This window comes from Cupressus sempervirens, chromosome 2, assembly GCF_028749045.1.
Source record: "Cupressus sempervirens isolate cs-2001-9-10 chromosome 2, ASM2874904v1, whole genome shotgun sequence".
Lineage (NCBI taxonomy): Eukaryota > Viridiplantae > Streptophyta > Pinopsida > Cupressales > Cupressaceae > Cupressus > Cupressus sempervirens.
Window position 1 is genome coordinate 52,374,061 of NC_143119.1, and position 15,973 is coordinate 52,390,033.

A 15,973-nucleotide genomic window follows, 5' to 3' on the forward strand; every position below is an offset into this window, starting at 1 on the left:
CTTTGGGGAGGCTGGTCATATCTAAGATGATTAAAAAGATTAAGGAGAAGAAGAAGAAAATGAAGAGTTTTTCCAATTTCTAAGTCTTTTCAAAGTGATGGTGAAGATGTTGGCAATGCATCACTAGTAAATTTAGACCCAATTTTTGACAAGGATTCATCACAATTTCAACACCACCATGTCGATCAACTGATAAACACTATCATCAAAATATTTTTGTTGAGCTTACGACACCCAAAATGTTAGTTGAATTTTAGACATTACTATTGTAGATATATTGACAAAACTATTTTTGGGATATCTTCCTTAACCCTCAAGCATTGAAAGCATCCTTGTCAAAATGTTATGCTCCTTATTGTCATTATTGTTACAAATTCTTATTGAAACTCATGTCAAATGGATAGCATCCTCGTCAAAATGCTATGCTCTGTCTCATCGAAATGGGGATGAATAGTTTCCAAAACTTTTGTCACACATAACATCCTCATGGAAATATTGTAGTCCCTTTCGTGGAAATTGCGACATCTGGTTCTATTTAAAAAAATAAATTATATTATCAATTAAAATATGAAATACCTTTCAAATCAAAATACATATCAAATGTATTGACAATGTGTAGGGATACGATAGGAAATGTTGCTAGCGTGGGTAGGAAGGACAACCTCCTTATTATCTCACATGACTATTGTAGAGTCCTTTGAGCTTTGCAATGGCGGCCTCCATAGGAAAGTTTGGAGTATTTGTGGCCTTCGTAGGCAAGTGAGAATTTTTTTACTTTTTATAGATGTATATGCCCCATGTTGGTCAAAATTTTTGACCACCACCCCTGTGTTGGTCGAAATTTTGACCAACACGGGGCTTACATGTAAAAAAAGAAAATTTTTACCTTAACATTCTGACCAACCTAAACTTATTTAGTTGAGGGTCAAAATTTTTGGTAGAAAAATGAGGTTAAATGTAGTAGTGTCTAAATTTTTTTCCATTTTCTGTGACACTACCGGGTTTTTGAAAAAAAAACCCCTTAATAGGCCATATGTCTCTAATTTTTTGGTTGTAGGACTTATAGTTTATAGAGATAAGGGAGGCAATGGCACAGATGATGAGAATCACTTGTAAGTGCCTATAAGAAGTGGAGTTGAGGGAATCACTAGGAGAGCAGTTGCAACACATCTTCAACAAAGCCAATAAAAGGAAGGTGGACATGATTGCACTTCTGGGGTAGATTACTAGTTTGGCCATCATGTTCATGATGGAAAATTTATTCACGACCTTTTCTTGCCCATTATTATAGTTATAGGCCACCCAACACTTGTCAACAATATGGTCAGAAGAATTCTTGCAGATGAACTCTTTCACCAAGTGACCATGGCCTTAGACCTGATGGATGGTAATCTCTCAAGTGGGCTACTAAAGTCATTTTTTGCTCCTAAAGATCAGGAAAAGAAAAAGATTATGAAAAAAATCTTGGAAGATCTTCAAGAATTGTGTTGCTAAAGTTAATGTTATGGAAAAGTTTTTGTTATTCTATGAAGTTAATGACAACCCTTTTTTAGAGGATGTTGTAGCTAGGTTGTCCTCAATTGGTGAGGGTATTGGATACCTTTATCATTGAGGATGCATTGGAGGATCTTCTCTGTAACATATGTATCTATTTTTTGGTGATCAATATAATGGGTACTGCCCCCAAGGCAGAGCTTGCTTAAAAAAATAAAATCCATGTCACTAAAAAAAGGATACAACATTGCTCATTGTAACCAATTTGACAAGGATAAGCATAATTCAAAACCTTTACCTAAAATAAGGCATTCCTATGAGTGCTCAAATTATCATTTAGCCAGGTTTCCAAATTTAAATACTCCCTTCTGGATGCAAAAGCGGCAAGTCCAATTGCAAAAGAAAAGGGTGTCATGTCCAACACAAGAGATAATGCCTGAAAATTGCAACTATGTGTTTAATAATGATGATAATAACCTAAATATTAAACCAAAAGCATCTCAAAAATAATAAAATGTGAATTATAGGGTCTCTCTCTAGTTGTTTCTTTGAAAGTTACTGGAGGGTAAGGAAAACATGGAGTTCCCCAGCTATCCCCAGTACACAATCCTGAGCAACAACATGACTAATGTTTCTAATACTGACTTTTACCTAAAATTACCAATAATTGCAACACTTTGTTTTTTCTTAATGGCGCATTAGTGAGACACAATATGCATAAATAGTCTGTGGTGTAATGTGAGCAAACAATATAGCTTCATTCCTACATACATAATAATAAAAATATGCATACATAATTGTACTATAATGAATTCACTGTCTTACCTTTATCTCTTGGCATGCATCTGCAATTTTTGAGATGCTACTAGGATCTTTTGAATGGATGTCCATCATACTCTAGAGGACAATTTGAGGATTAATATGCCAATGTTGGTTAAGTACAATGCTACTACTAAGATTTCCCCCAAGGCATAAGGAAAAAAGAGTAGAAAATATATCACACTGAAGCATGTTGAAGTTGGTCTACACAAGTGGTGTTGCATTCTGATTAGTCAACATAAATTGTCACAAACATAGAAAAGAAATGAAACAAAAGTGCAATAGGCAACTAACTTTGACTTGGGCAACAATGATGAGAAAAATCTTTGGACATTGATTAATATAAGGATACTCAAACATTGAGTGCACAACAGCCCCATGCCCCATCTCTACCAAATGGCATAGTACCTCTATCAGATCAATAAACAACCATGCCTGATTCATATTACCAAATGGAAGTTTATTTCCATGTGGACCTTCAAATGATGCCTATCAAAGTGGGATTTTTTTAATTAATAAAAAATCAAAAAATAGCATAACAACTAATTAAGAAGGTTGTGTCAAATGAGATGGGATACAATGTTAAATCATTGAACCTTTCATAGTGGAGATTTGTGTTCAGATCCCAAAAAAAACAAAAATATATGTTTGTTTGGAATCAAAGATGAACTTTAAACTAGGTAAACCACTACATCCAACTCTTAGTATGGTGTACTCCATTGGGCAATGCTTCGTGCAAGTCATGGAGAAATTGAATGAAGAGATGACTCTCACTCTTAACATTGAAAGGTAAAGGTCACTCCACCATTAGAATATCCATAAAAAAATAGATGAACTTGTAAGCTAAGTCATCACTTGTAGCCTTCTTGAATTTGTAAATGTCAAAATTTCAGCTGATGCAGATACAACAAATCTCAAGAACGATAGCTGACCTTCATCATTCTTCCATAGACTTCCACAAAATGTCTGAATAGGAAGTGGATCCTACAAGAAATTAAAATCCAAAACTAATTATATTATGTTCATCATTTATGGTTAGAAAACCCCTTTTGTCCCTACTTAGGGAGCATTATAGAAATGCATAAAATATATAAGCATGCAAATAGGATCTAGTGATATATAGAACTCTGCCATGTTTACCCAGCAAATTTTTGTATAGGTTGACATCAGCATTGAGAATGACTATTGATTTGGTATATAAAACCCTTCATGATCTAAATTCTCCATTACTTTAACCCAATAATGTCTGGGGCTTGTAATAACAACCAGCATCAACTTCATCCAAAGCTCCTTAAAGCATGAAACAAATAAAATATTAGCTTTGCGATAAGTTAAGTAAATTGTAGAAGACTCACGGGTAAAAGCACAAACCTGTGTCACCTTTTATAAAGAAAAGTGATATCAGAATGTGACAGTTCAATATTAATGACAAAAAAAAATAGTATTTGCGTTTAAAATATGAAGATGATGTAAACTGATGAAATGTGTAGAATTCTATGAATTTTATCCCTATAATTTTTTTATTTTTTTGACTAAGAATTTATTCATTTTATTTTATTTTGAAGTCCCTTTTTTAACTGTAAAAAATATAGGATGTAGTTCCCGTCAAACCAGTATGTGCAAATCATCATTTTTTGTTATGATTTGAAAATATTTTATAGATGACATGTATAGCTAGTGCACAAAAAAAGAAATAATTATTTTTGATGTATATTTTCTTCGTTATAAGTACTCAAGTTCGACCTTGTCAGAATCCAATAGTTTTTTCCTCCCGTCAAAACTTCCCTATCAAATCTATACCTTCTTGAAAAAAAATTACATATTCATGAAGAGGATTCTCTCCTCTAGTGATAAATATATTTTTTTTATTTTTTTGATATGATTTATTGTTTTTTTTCATTTTTTGAGAGAGTATCTTCTGAAATGTTGAAATATCGACTTATAATATTTTTAGATTATAACATATTATAACTAATCAAAACACTCAAAAATTTATATAATGATGATATTGAATTTGAAATCTATAAAAGGGTATTTTTTGTTTTTTTTTTAAATTGAGTTTTGATAGAGAAATGAGATTTGACCAAAACAGGTTTTTGTATCACAAATGGTGACACAGATCTATGCTTTTACCCTCACCAATTCCTTAATATAACCTAAAAGAATGTCTATATTCCAGAAGGTTAACCATGAATAGTCAATTGTGGAACTACTAGAAAGTGAAGAATAAAATGTTTCATGTGTGCCATGAGCATCAACAAGGCCTATGTGAGTGTGAACAACAATACTAATAATCTTGGAAATAGTCTACTCTATAAGTGGGCAAAATAATCACACAACATCTTTGCAATGTGCAACAACGATTGCACAGCCATATCCAAGCTCCTCCATTATTCTTGCAACATCAGTAGCCTCTTCTGATTGTGTCAAAATAGTATCTGACACTTGCAAATTGCATGCACAAGATTGAAAACTCCTACAGTGACCAAATAGTATAGAATTGAAGTAGTCTGCATATAAAACTAGAAAAGAAAGGCCAAAAAGAGACCTCTTCAAATCAAGGATCTAATCCTATGTATCCTCCAAGTTTAATAAATAAGAACTGTTGGAAAAATACTAGCTTTACCATAATAAAAGAAAAAAAATGAAGCAAATACTTGAAAGTGCTGACAATATTTACATCATTTTTTAATAGTGGTTTGAGAAGTAGTGACATGTGCACTTTCAACTCTAACAATGACAATGTCCAAAAGAAAGAAGGTACGTGTTTTGATAGCCTTTCACTCTGATGGAGGAATAACAAAATCTGCTTAATACGATATTCAAAGATTCCAAATGTAGGATTCTCACAAATTTTAGTATAAGAAATGTACTCTAATATTTTAAAACAACAAAAAACCAAACCGATGACAACTAGGAAAACTAGGAAAACAACAACTAGAAAAATAGACAGTGCACAATTTTAAAATTTGAAGGAGATACTAATAGTTTTTTCAAGTTTGTCAGACTAGTGAGTGATTCAAGTATTGTTTCATTTAAACTATTATTAGATAGATCACTGGAAAATCATAGATAGAATTTTCTTACTTGGAGCATTAAGAAACATGTAATCCCCATTTGAAAATAACTCTAATGGTTTACAAATTTCAACATTTATCATTGCACTTTGTAAACAAATATTAAGAAGAAAAAGAAGAATATAAGGGTAACTATGGAACTTCAAACATTATGCCATAGGACCTTGGGGTACCAAAATAATGTTTGTTGTTGGTGCAATCCCACAATTCAATGAAGCCTATGCTTGTTCTCCTATACTTTCCTTTGCAACCTTGCAGAGTTTCTTCCACCTCGGTGAAGCAGATCGAGTTATTGAACTAACAAAATGAAGTACAATCAAAATTAGGAAAAACTAAGCAGGATTTCTTTGAAACAGTTTAACTAAATACCTTCACAAATATAAGAGAAATCTTGAAGGTAGTTACCACTAAACTATAGCCTAATGGGATGCTAGTTCTTCCAAGAAGAAAAACCAACTATTTCTTGTTAAAAAGAAAAGAGCAAGAATTGTGTGAGAAAGAAATCATTAATCTTATATCCATAAATCTAAATTAGACAATGCAACAATCCATTTTCTTGTCATGCCATGTATGCACCTAAATTTGATGAGAATGGTAATTAACTAGAAGAAAAGAGTTTAGTGGTTAATTATAAGCTACAAAGTACATGTGTAGAAGATAATCAACATCCTCTATCAAATAAGGCATAGATGATTATATATACATGGCCTTAGAAATTTGATTTCTATTTAGTTTAGTCTGAGCTTCACTTGGTTTCAAGAATAGTTTAATATTATCTACTTAGCAAGGCCAACCATGTGAAGGTGGAAGCTCATTTGGTTCCTTCCCCCCCCTAACATCATTCTAAATTCCCCATTAACATCTAATAACATTCATTCAATCATTATAATCACATGATAACATTCATTAACACATAAAATTCATTAGCATCTTATAACATTCATTGATTCACTCATTCAACCATTTTCAAAATATAACATTCAAACATAAAATTCATTAACACACAACGTTCATGAATATTTCATTAACACATAAAATTTGTTAACATCATTTCCGTTTGGGATTTTTAATATTATTATTTTTAAGTATCTTCTAAGATTGATTCTAATGCCAATGCATGTCTCCTCCTCATTTGTTCAGGGTGAGGTGGCCATTGTGGCAAAGGGGAGTCTACTACAAAAATAATTGCATCATGAGTTAAATTTAAACCATTTATAGAAGTGAATTACATGTATTTAATTAAGGTAAAAAACTATAAATCAAAAAATATATTTAAATGAACAAAACATTTTTATTTTTTACTTGAATGTGCCACATGATCTACATGGTGATCAGTCTAAAGATCCTCTAGAACTCATTCAACACGACATTTTGTATCCTCTAAAATATACAAAAAAATGGTTAGACTAAGTTCAATTTAAGATGTTAAATTGTATTAATAATTACATAATTATTTTTATCTAGAAAATGAACACCTCCATCGACACCATGATGCACATTAGGCTTCATCATGTAGCATATAATAAGGATCTGTGTTCCAATTAGGAGGTTGCATTGCAATGCCATGCATACATTATTGTCAAATAGATTTTTGCTCAAGTGTTCAATTTATAACATTTTTTTTTTGCATATTTACCTATTCACATGATGCAGGGGGCTCTTGGGTTGGCCCAGCAAAAGCTTGGCATAGGCATTCAACCATGGCCTGATTTCGTGTTCTCTCGTGACCTCTAAATTAAATTCATAGTCTTGTATTTTTTGATCAAACAAAACTATTTTTATTCTATAAATAGTTTTTTTTTAGGAATTTATTTACACCTACTTACAATTCATGCTTTAATTTTCAAATATCCACCAGAGCCAAGTTTGCACTACCCAATCTTTTCCAGCCCAAGGCCTTTGTTGCCTTTGATGTATCCTATAGCCTATCAAAGGTTTGAAATATGTTAGATGATATAGATATAAAGATGCCTAATTAGTGCACTGTTACATTGTACTACTAGTTAATACTATTGCATACCTTCTTCTCTCATTTGCAGATATAACTCCTCTTTTAACATCCCTTTTTCCTTTGCATCCAAAATGAATTCATTCCAATCCCTCACTAAAATAATTGGGGGATGCTCATACTTTGGATTGTGGATGAGACTCCTTCTATAGGATTCCCTCATAGTACTTAGATGTTTTGCATCTTTTTCCAAAATTTTCTTCTCCTTAATTTTTTTACCAAACTTGTGCTCTAAATATGCAATGAACTAATCTTTTAATTTTTTATCTTGCAAGTTCCACCTTTCAAGAAAAAACACAAAATTGTTAGATAGAAAAATTAACTAAAGTTGTGTACCTTGAATATACTAAAAGAAAAGTTGTGTACCTTACATGTATGGTGGGCATAAATATCTTCAGTGCATAGTCATAAAGCATCTTATAAAAGAAATTATTTCCTACAAAAAATGCCATGGGATCCTCAATCCAAAACTTGTTAGAATAGGTAAATACATATTACAATATAAAAAATAATAATTTAAAAGTTCCAAGAAGCTTAGGACATTTCAAAGGCATTGATTCATTGTCGTCAATCAACAATGACATCTACATAGCTCCCATGCTAGAAACATGGGTAGATCTAGGAAATGATGGTGAATTATCACGAATACATGTACTATGATCTATATCTGGTGTCACAAACCTCGACAATGAATGTACTAGTAGATGCACCCATGATTAAAGTAAAAATTATCAAACCATAATTAACACAAAACCAAATATAGAAAAACAAGGATTTACCAGGCATAGACTATGAAGATGTCAATGTTTGCATGGCCCTTGTTGCTGACACTATAGTTGGCAATCTCTAATGGACCTCTGTCAACCTCCTAGGAGTCTCCTACACTTGATGACCTAGTGAATAGTACATTTGCTAACAAAGACATTTTGATATAATAAAAGTAAGAGTTAACTTAAGAAGTTTTTGAATGTTTGATCAAAGAAAAAATTCCTTGTAACTTGTCAACTTAAGGATTATTTTACCTAAGGTAGTTAGAGCTCCACTAATACTAGCCTCATCATGATGTCCTGGACCAGACACTTGATTTTACAAAAAATCCTATAACAAGACTACATAAATATTTTAGTTGACAATATAAAATTAACCTTTATTGAACTTTTTTTATAATTAAAAATTCATTACTGTTTACTTCAAAATGATGTGTTGTGGCCATCAAATCATGTTGCCTCTTTAGTAGGTCCTTCATTGGATTTGGATATTCAAAAATGCTCATAATTTCTAAATTGATTTTTTTCAAATTTTTCCTCATCATATATGATAAATTAGGCACCTCTATGATATCATCATCAGAAGGGGTAGATGCCTCTATTGTTGCAGGAGTTTTTCCCCTTTCTTGAACATAAGTAAAACTTTCATAAAAACTCCAAAACCCTAAATAAAATAACATAATAATATAACATTTTTCAACTATCTAATTTGTACAATTTCAATAAGGCTTACCATTGCTGAGGAATGGGTGGGAGCTAGAGCATCCTCGTGGCCTCTATCCTATGGGGGGTCAATATTTTCCTATGACAAAGATTAAATATAAGAACTACAATGATCATAAAAAATGCTCATTATTTCTATATTGATATTTTTAAATTTTTTTTATTCATCTTGTATGTTAAATTAGGGACATTTGCAATATCCTCATTAGAACGGTTATTAGTTTCCTCTGTTCTTGTAGGTGCTCTTCCTTAATCCTGAACATCAAATTGTGACAAAAATATCATTAAAACTCCAAAATCATAGCTAAGGATGTTTATTAAGATTTTTGATTATTTTTTCAATTTTTTCTTTACGTATTAGCTTGTCATTTATCAAGCTTAATTCAATACCTAATCGGTTTGAAACTTTGATACAATATTGATTAACAATAAACTTTATCACTGTTCAAGTCAAAATTTTATCATTTGTAATATGTCATTGTCATATGATTTATGATCTTCCTATTCATGTTTAACATTTGCCTTCTCTATTATGCATCTAAATAGTTATCATATATTATTACAAACATACAACAATCTGAAACTGAAAACAATACATTACATTAGCAAACTTTATCACTGTTCTTGTTTTAAAAAAGCTTTTCATGACTCCTAATTTAAGATTTTCTATATAGCAGTTAACATTTTGAGGCCATTAGATGTCCTCTATCAATTAGATGGATAATTGATTAAAATGACATGTTCTATTTTCTCACACTATGAAAGGTCCAAAGAATGAAATGATTTGTTTGCATAATAATTTAGTTTTGCAATTCTATGTTATATGGAAAGAAAGTTCTATTTGCATTACTACGGTGTTCATTTGACAAGAGAGTTCTAATAAAGGGTTGTTATTATGATGAATTATTAACTAGGGGGATGAAATTATTATTTGTATAATAAAATTTTGAAAGCATTTATGCGTGATTCAAACACCAGTGATTTCTCGTCCTACTGGGCTTTAACATTTCAAGTTTAAACTAGTTCTCTACCAGTTATGATTTTCTTGCTAATTTTTAAAGTCTGCCTTTTCTGTTATGCATCTAAACAGTTATCATATATTATTATTACAAATATACAACAATCTAAAACTAAAAACAATACATTACATTAGCAAACTTTATCACTATTATTATTTTAAAAAAACTTTCATAACTCATAATTTCAGATTTTACATGAATATAAAAGTATAATTAAAAAAATAAAGTTTGATAACCAAGTACCTATTATGAAAAATAGTCCTACTAGTATTAGTACTGGTACCCTAAGTATCCAAAGTACCCCCATCCTTGTGCAACCTTGATAATAATATAATATTCTTCAACTATCTAATTGGCACAATTTCAATGAGGTTTACTATGGCTAAAGAATGGGTAAAAGGAGCATCTTCATGGCCTCTATCCCATGTTTGATCCATATTTTCCTGTGACAAAGATTAAATATAAAAACTTCAGCCCACAAATCTTAGCAAAAAAACTTATTAATACAATGGTATATAGTACTTACCAACCTCATGATAGTAAATTTATTTTTATCTATGTGATTTAAATGGTAATCTATTAGCAGTTCTTCCCCTACACTTACTGATATTATTGCGCATAGAAAAACTTGATTCCCATCACATGCCTCAAAAATGCATTTGGGTTGCTTATTAGTTGAGGAAGGCCACATACTATTTATAAAACCCATAATATTACTTGTTTCTTTTGGTCTCCCATCAATGTACATAGAAATTGTTTTACTTTGATAATTTTATTTCCATTGTATATAATTTGTTGATAGTGCATACCTACGCATACCTTTTTTATATTGAACAATCCACATCTAATCATTGTAATTGTAACAAGGACCAACATACTTCATCAATTCAACAACTTTTTTGTGACATACCTTTATCCCATTCATTGAAAATAGGCCCAAACCATGCAATGAGGATGGCGCTATGTGATATATCCTCTCATTAACATAGAAATTAGTGTTAATTTGAGGTAGCTCATTAGGTACTCATTCTTTCTCAATATGTGTGTATCGAAAGGGCACATTGATTTTGCCTTTCCTCTCATCATCATAAGAGCATGACCCCCCTTTAGCAAGGAAAGATTGCATGTGTTTATTGAATTTTTTTTTTAATCTTTTGACCTCTAGTTGATCTCCCCATTTCAACCACAGTACATGTAGAACTTTCATCTACCATTCCCTCATTTCCCTCATTCAATGTAGATAGATCTGACAAGTACCTATTTGGTGTTCCCTAAAATCCATCAAATGAGATATAATTACATGTCTATATGTTTCTTATTTGTCTATTTAAAAAAGAAAATTATTAGAAAATTATGTCTATTTATTGACTTATACCTGCTGATCCATGTCACTGTGCACAATCCTCACTAAAGGAGTTAAATTTCCTACATATGTTAATAATTTATCTTAAGTTATCTAAAAATAACTTAGAAGCATGAATATTTCACTCAATTTATTTTAGGACACCTTCGTGTGAAATGATCAGAGCTTACTAGGAGTTATGTATATCTTAGAAAATTTGGACATGTTATACTTAATGTTTATATCTGTACATATGGTTATGAAAGAAAAATTTTGTGCATATTGTACTTAACAATCAAAGCTTATTAGGAGTCATGTACATCTTAAAAAATTTGGACATGTTGTACTTAATGTTTATATCTACACATATGGTTTTGTAAAAAAAATTGGTGTATGTTGTACTTAGTGATCACAGCTTAGTAGGAGTCATTAATCACATACCTTGTACATTTCAATCATGTCATTAGTCATATTCTTCATCTATCTCATCATCATCATCATCATCTTCGTCGTCGTAGTCATCATCATCACAATCATCATCGTCATCATCATCATCATCACCATTATCATCATCATCATCATCATCACCATCATCATCATCATCATCACCACCACCACCAAAATTGTCATCATCATCACCACCATCTTGATCTTCATCATCTTTAGCATCTTCTTCTTCCATAACATCACTTTATTGGCCTTCCTCTTGGTTCATGTCTAACAAAAATGACCAACCCTATTTATGTGGAAGCTCTGAGTAAAACACCTGCTCACAATGGCTTGGAAGAACATAGGGCTCATCTCCAAGTAGCTCAAATGACCTTGTATTAATCATTGTAAATCCATTATCATGTTAAATAACAATTATATCTGGATCATTTTGATTCAGTCATACCCTGTACCATTTGATGATGAATAGAACTACTTTGAAGGAGTGAAAGTTACACTCAATTAGATCATCCAAGATGCCATAGTATCAATTTTGAGATTTTTGAGGATGTATGTCATTTCTAGATGATATATTAGTGACCTTGAAAACATCAGTTATCTCATAATCACAAGTTTTCTTAGTGTCATCCAAATTTTTTATGCAAAATTTGTGCCCATGATAATAAATAGCTTTGTGGTGCTTGACCTACAATTCTTGAAGTGTGTGACAATTATTTTCATTGTGAGTTGATATGAAATATATGAGTGATGATCATTAATAAATTTGTACGTACATATCCACCTCTTAAACCCTTTATTAGATCAACTACCGTCGACGTAACATTGGAATCTCTATTATGATGAGCTTTTATAACCAATGCAGCAACACCTTCTCATGTTAATGAGAAATAATTTTTTTAACATCGTTCAATCCATACCATCATCCAATCAAGATTGTTCACAATGTACAAATCTATTGCATCCCACTCTCAACCAGTTGTATTAAAAAATACACCAATTATAAATAACTTATATTGAAGATTTTTAAGAATTAATTAAATACAATAACATCTTATATTTACTTTTCACTTTCCTCAATCTACATTTACCCATCAAGTACTCCCCTTCGAATTTGTAAATGGAGTTTGGATCCCAAATACAATCTACGTAGATCTTTACTGCAAACTTAGGAAGATATTCACTAATGTACACCATGGTCTCATATACCATATATCCCTTCACCATAGAACCCTCAGGATGTGCTCTCTGTCGAACCAAGCCTTTCAATAATTTCAAGTGCCTCTCAACCATCCACATTGACCTAGTTGGTGTATGTCCACACAATTCAATCTCCTCAACTTGATGTATGAGGTAGTGTTCTTATGCATTGAAAAAAGTTGGAGGTAGACACTTTTGCATTTCACACATAAGATGAGGAATTTATCTCTTCCAATATTTGATATCTTCTTTATTGATTTCTTTTGATGAAAACCACCTCATGTATTTTCCAAGATCATATATAACTTGTTTGACACAGTTCTTAAAGTGGTGTGGGAGAGATAGAGGTAGAACGTACTGTAATATTTGTAAAATGAGATTATCAATATTTTGTAAAAGAATGCAGTGAAAACTATGTGCAGTATACAAATATATAGTGAATAAAAAATAACATGAATTATCTTAATAAATGTATGCCAATCATGTGTTTTCATCCCTAGCCCAAATTCAAATTTCTTTGATATGAGATTTTTTATGTTCGCAGCAAATCTTGTGGGAAATTGTATTTTTTTATGACTTCTTTTATAGCATTTCTTTGTTGCTCCAAAAATAACCAACTAAGGACACTTGTATCAATCTGATCTCAATTGTTAGTTAATCAAATGAAATGTTTCATTGCATGGTTGGATTCTTCAATGTCACTACAAATTTTGACAATTTTGTCATTGTCATGCCTTCCATCCAAGATTTTCCATAATGTCTCTATTACATTCTTTCCAATACGCATATGATCAAACAAATGCATGATTTGGAGTTTCTCTTAGTATGAAAATCTACTAAATTGCATAGGATAAATTTTTACTCCTTTTGAAAGTTGGTCATTAATGCCTTGATGACCTTCATGAGCATCAATTACATCGACAGTAAACAAAATCAAAATATGAATATCAAACAAAAAACCATCAAATGGAATGATATTACCTCTGCGATTGTATTCCAACTTCCATAGCTGAGACATCACTCTCCATGGATTTGATGTAGTCTCATCTTTCCCATTGAAAATATGTTTTTACATAATTCGGTGCTTATGATTTCTGTGGAGAAAGTGTCTATTCTCATTGAACACTTATTTTCCTAAATTTTTTGAACGATGAGATTTCATCTTTGGACCACAAATTGGACATGCAAATTTTCCCTTTGTTTAAAGACCTACAAGATCATGTATAATTGAATTAAATATGTTAACTTTGTGTTAGCACTATAACATACCAAAAAAGAGGTGTTAAAAAAAGAACATACCACAAAAATGTGTTAGCCCAGGGCCATCATGTATTGTCCATACAAGCATTGCATGAAATTGAAATTGTCTCTATCTTATTGGTCTAGAGACATCATACATAGTGATCCCATTTCATAAAACCATCAACTCATCAACAAGGGGCTATCTGTAACTTGGTACTTAACTAGTTGAAAGAACAAAAAAATTGCATAATCATTACATAATTATTATGACCTTTTTGATGGATTACTTTTTTAGATGACTATTAAATGAAAAAATACCTAGAATAATCAGTGCCAACATTATGTGCTCCCTCTTTATGGTCATTCAAGGAACAATGTTATTGTTGATAACAAAAACAAGCCACACCAAGTAAGGAGATCTCATCTGTCCAAATAGATTGACACTGTCTACTACCAATGAAAGCTTGAGATTACGAGTTTCTTCCTTAAAGTGTGGCCATTTTTCCTCTATTTCCTTAAATGTTGAACCATCCATAGGCATTCCCATAATATCATCTCGACTTCTATTGTGTGCATGGTTATCCATAAAATGTGCCAAGCTATTACACTTGAATAATTGTTGCAGATTTGGAATAATGGGAATAACTTGAAGAACCTTGTGAGGCACCTTTTTTGTTATTTGATCTAATCAATATCTACTAATATGAAAAATAGGGCATTGTGTTGTAAATTCATGTTGTTTATGATATATAATATGATCATTCGGACATGCATGTATTGTTTGATACTCCATTCCACTATCTTTCATAACGAGGTAGAATGTTTGATGGTGCAAACAAACACTCACCTATCAACCTATGAAAAAAAACATAATTTTTTAATATAAATAATATTAATTGCTACACAATTCATCTAATGTTAATTGTAAGGGAATTACAACTAAAAAATGAAAAAAGATAACATACCTTAACATATGTGTCATTTCTACGTTGGATAAACCATTCATAACCTTCAAGTTGACCAACATCAATACAATGACAAGAAGAGTTGTTTGGGAGTCTTTGTATAAGGGCTCATGTACCTTCTCAAGTTTAGGTACTTCAAGGTCTACATCAATATCATCATCATCATCATCATCATCATCATCTTTATCATTGTGTTCTTCTTCAATTGGATCATTACCTTCTACTTCTATATTTACACCTCCATGTTCCCTCATTTTGAAATCCACATTCTCCAAATTGTCATGGTCCATAACATGATACCCAAGGTGGTTGGCCTATATCAAAATGATGACCTTATATTAACCATGACCATTCAATGTCACCATCAAATCATGTCCTATGTATTTTATAAATTATTAAAATGCATACCAATGGAAAAAAAAAATTTCTCCCTTCAACCTAACCATGCTGCCTACAATGTTCCTCAACTATTTTGATTAGATATCTTCTAGTCTTTAAGACTTTACAATTTTTTCAAGGACAATAAAATTTTCCATCACCTTTTCTTTTTAAGTTAGACCACAGTCTAGCAATTATCTCCCTATTTTGTTGTGCGTTGATATCATCAGACATGGTCTTTCTTGAATGGAATGAATCATTGGTGGAAGAAGGATGATTTGTTTGCAACTTGCAGATTCTATAGTAAGTGTATTAAAAGAACATACAACATTAATAATCAAGATTTCCTTTGTAGGGTGATAGTTGGATTGAAAACAATATACAAATCTATTAATATTTAACACTCATTAATATTCACATTATAAACCACTCATATATTATCTAACCTTGCATTATCTCTCCTCAGTTATTTTACAAGACTAGTTACGGATA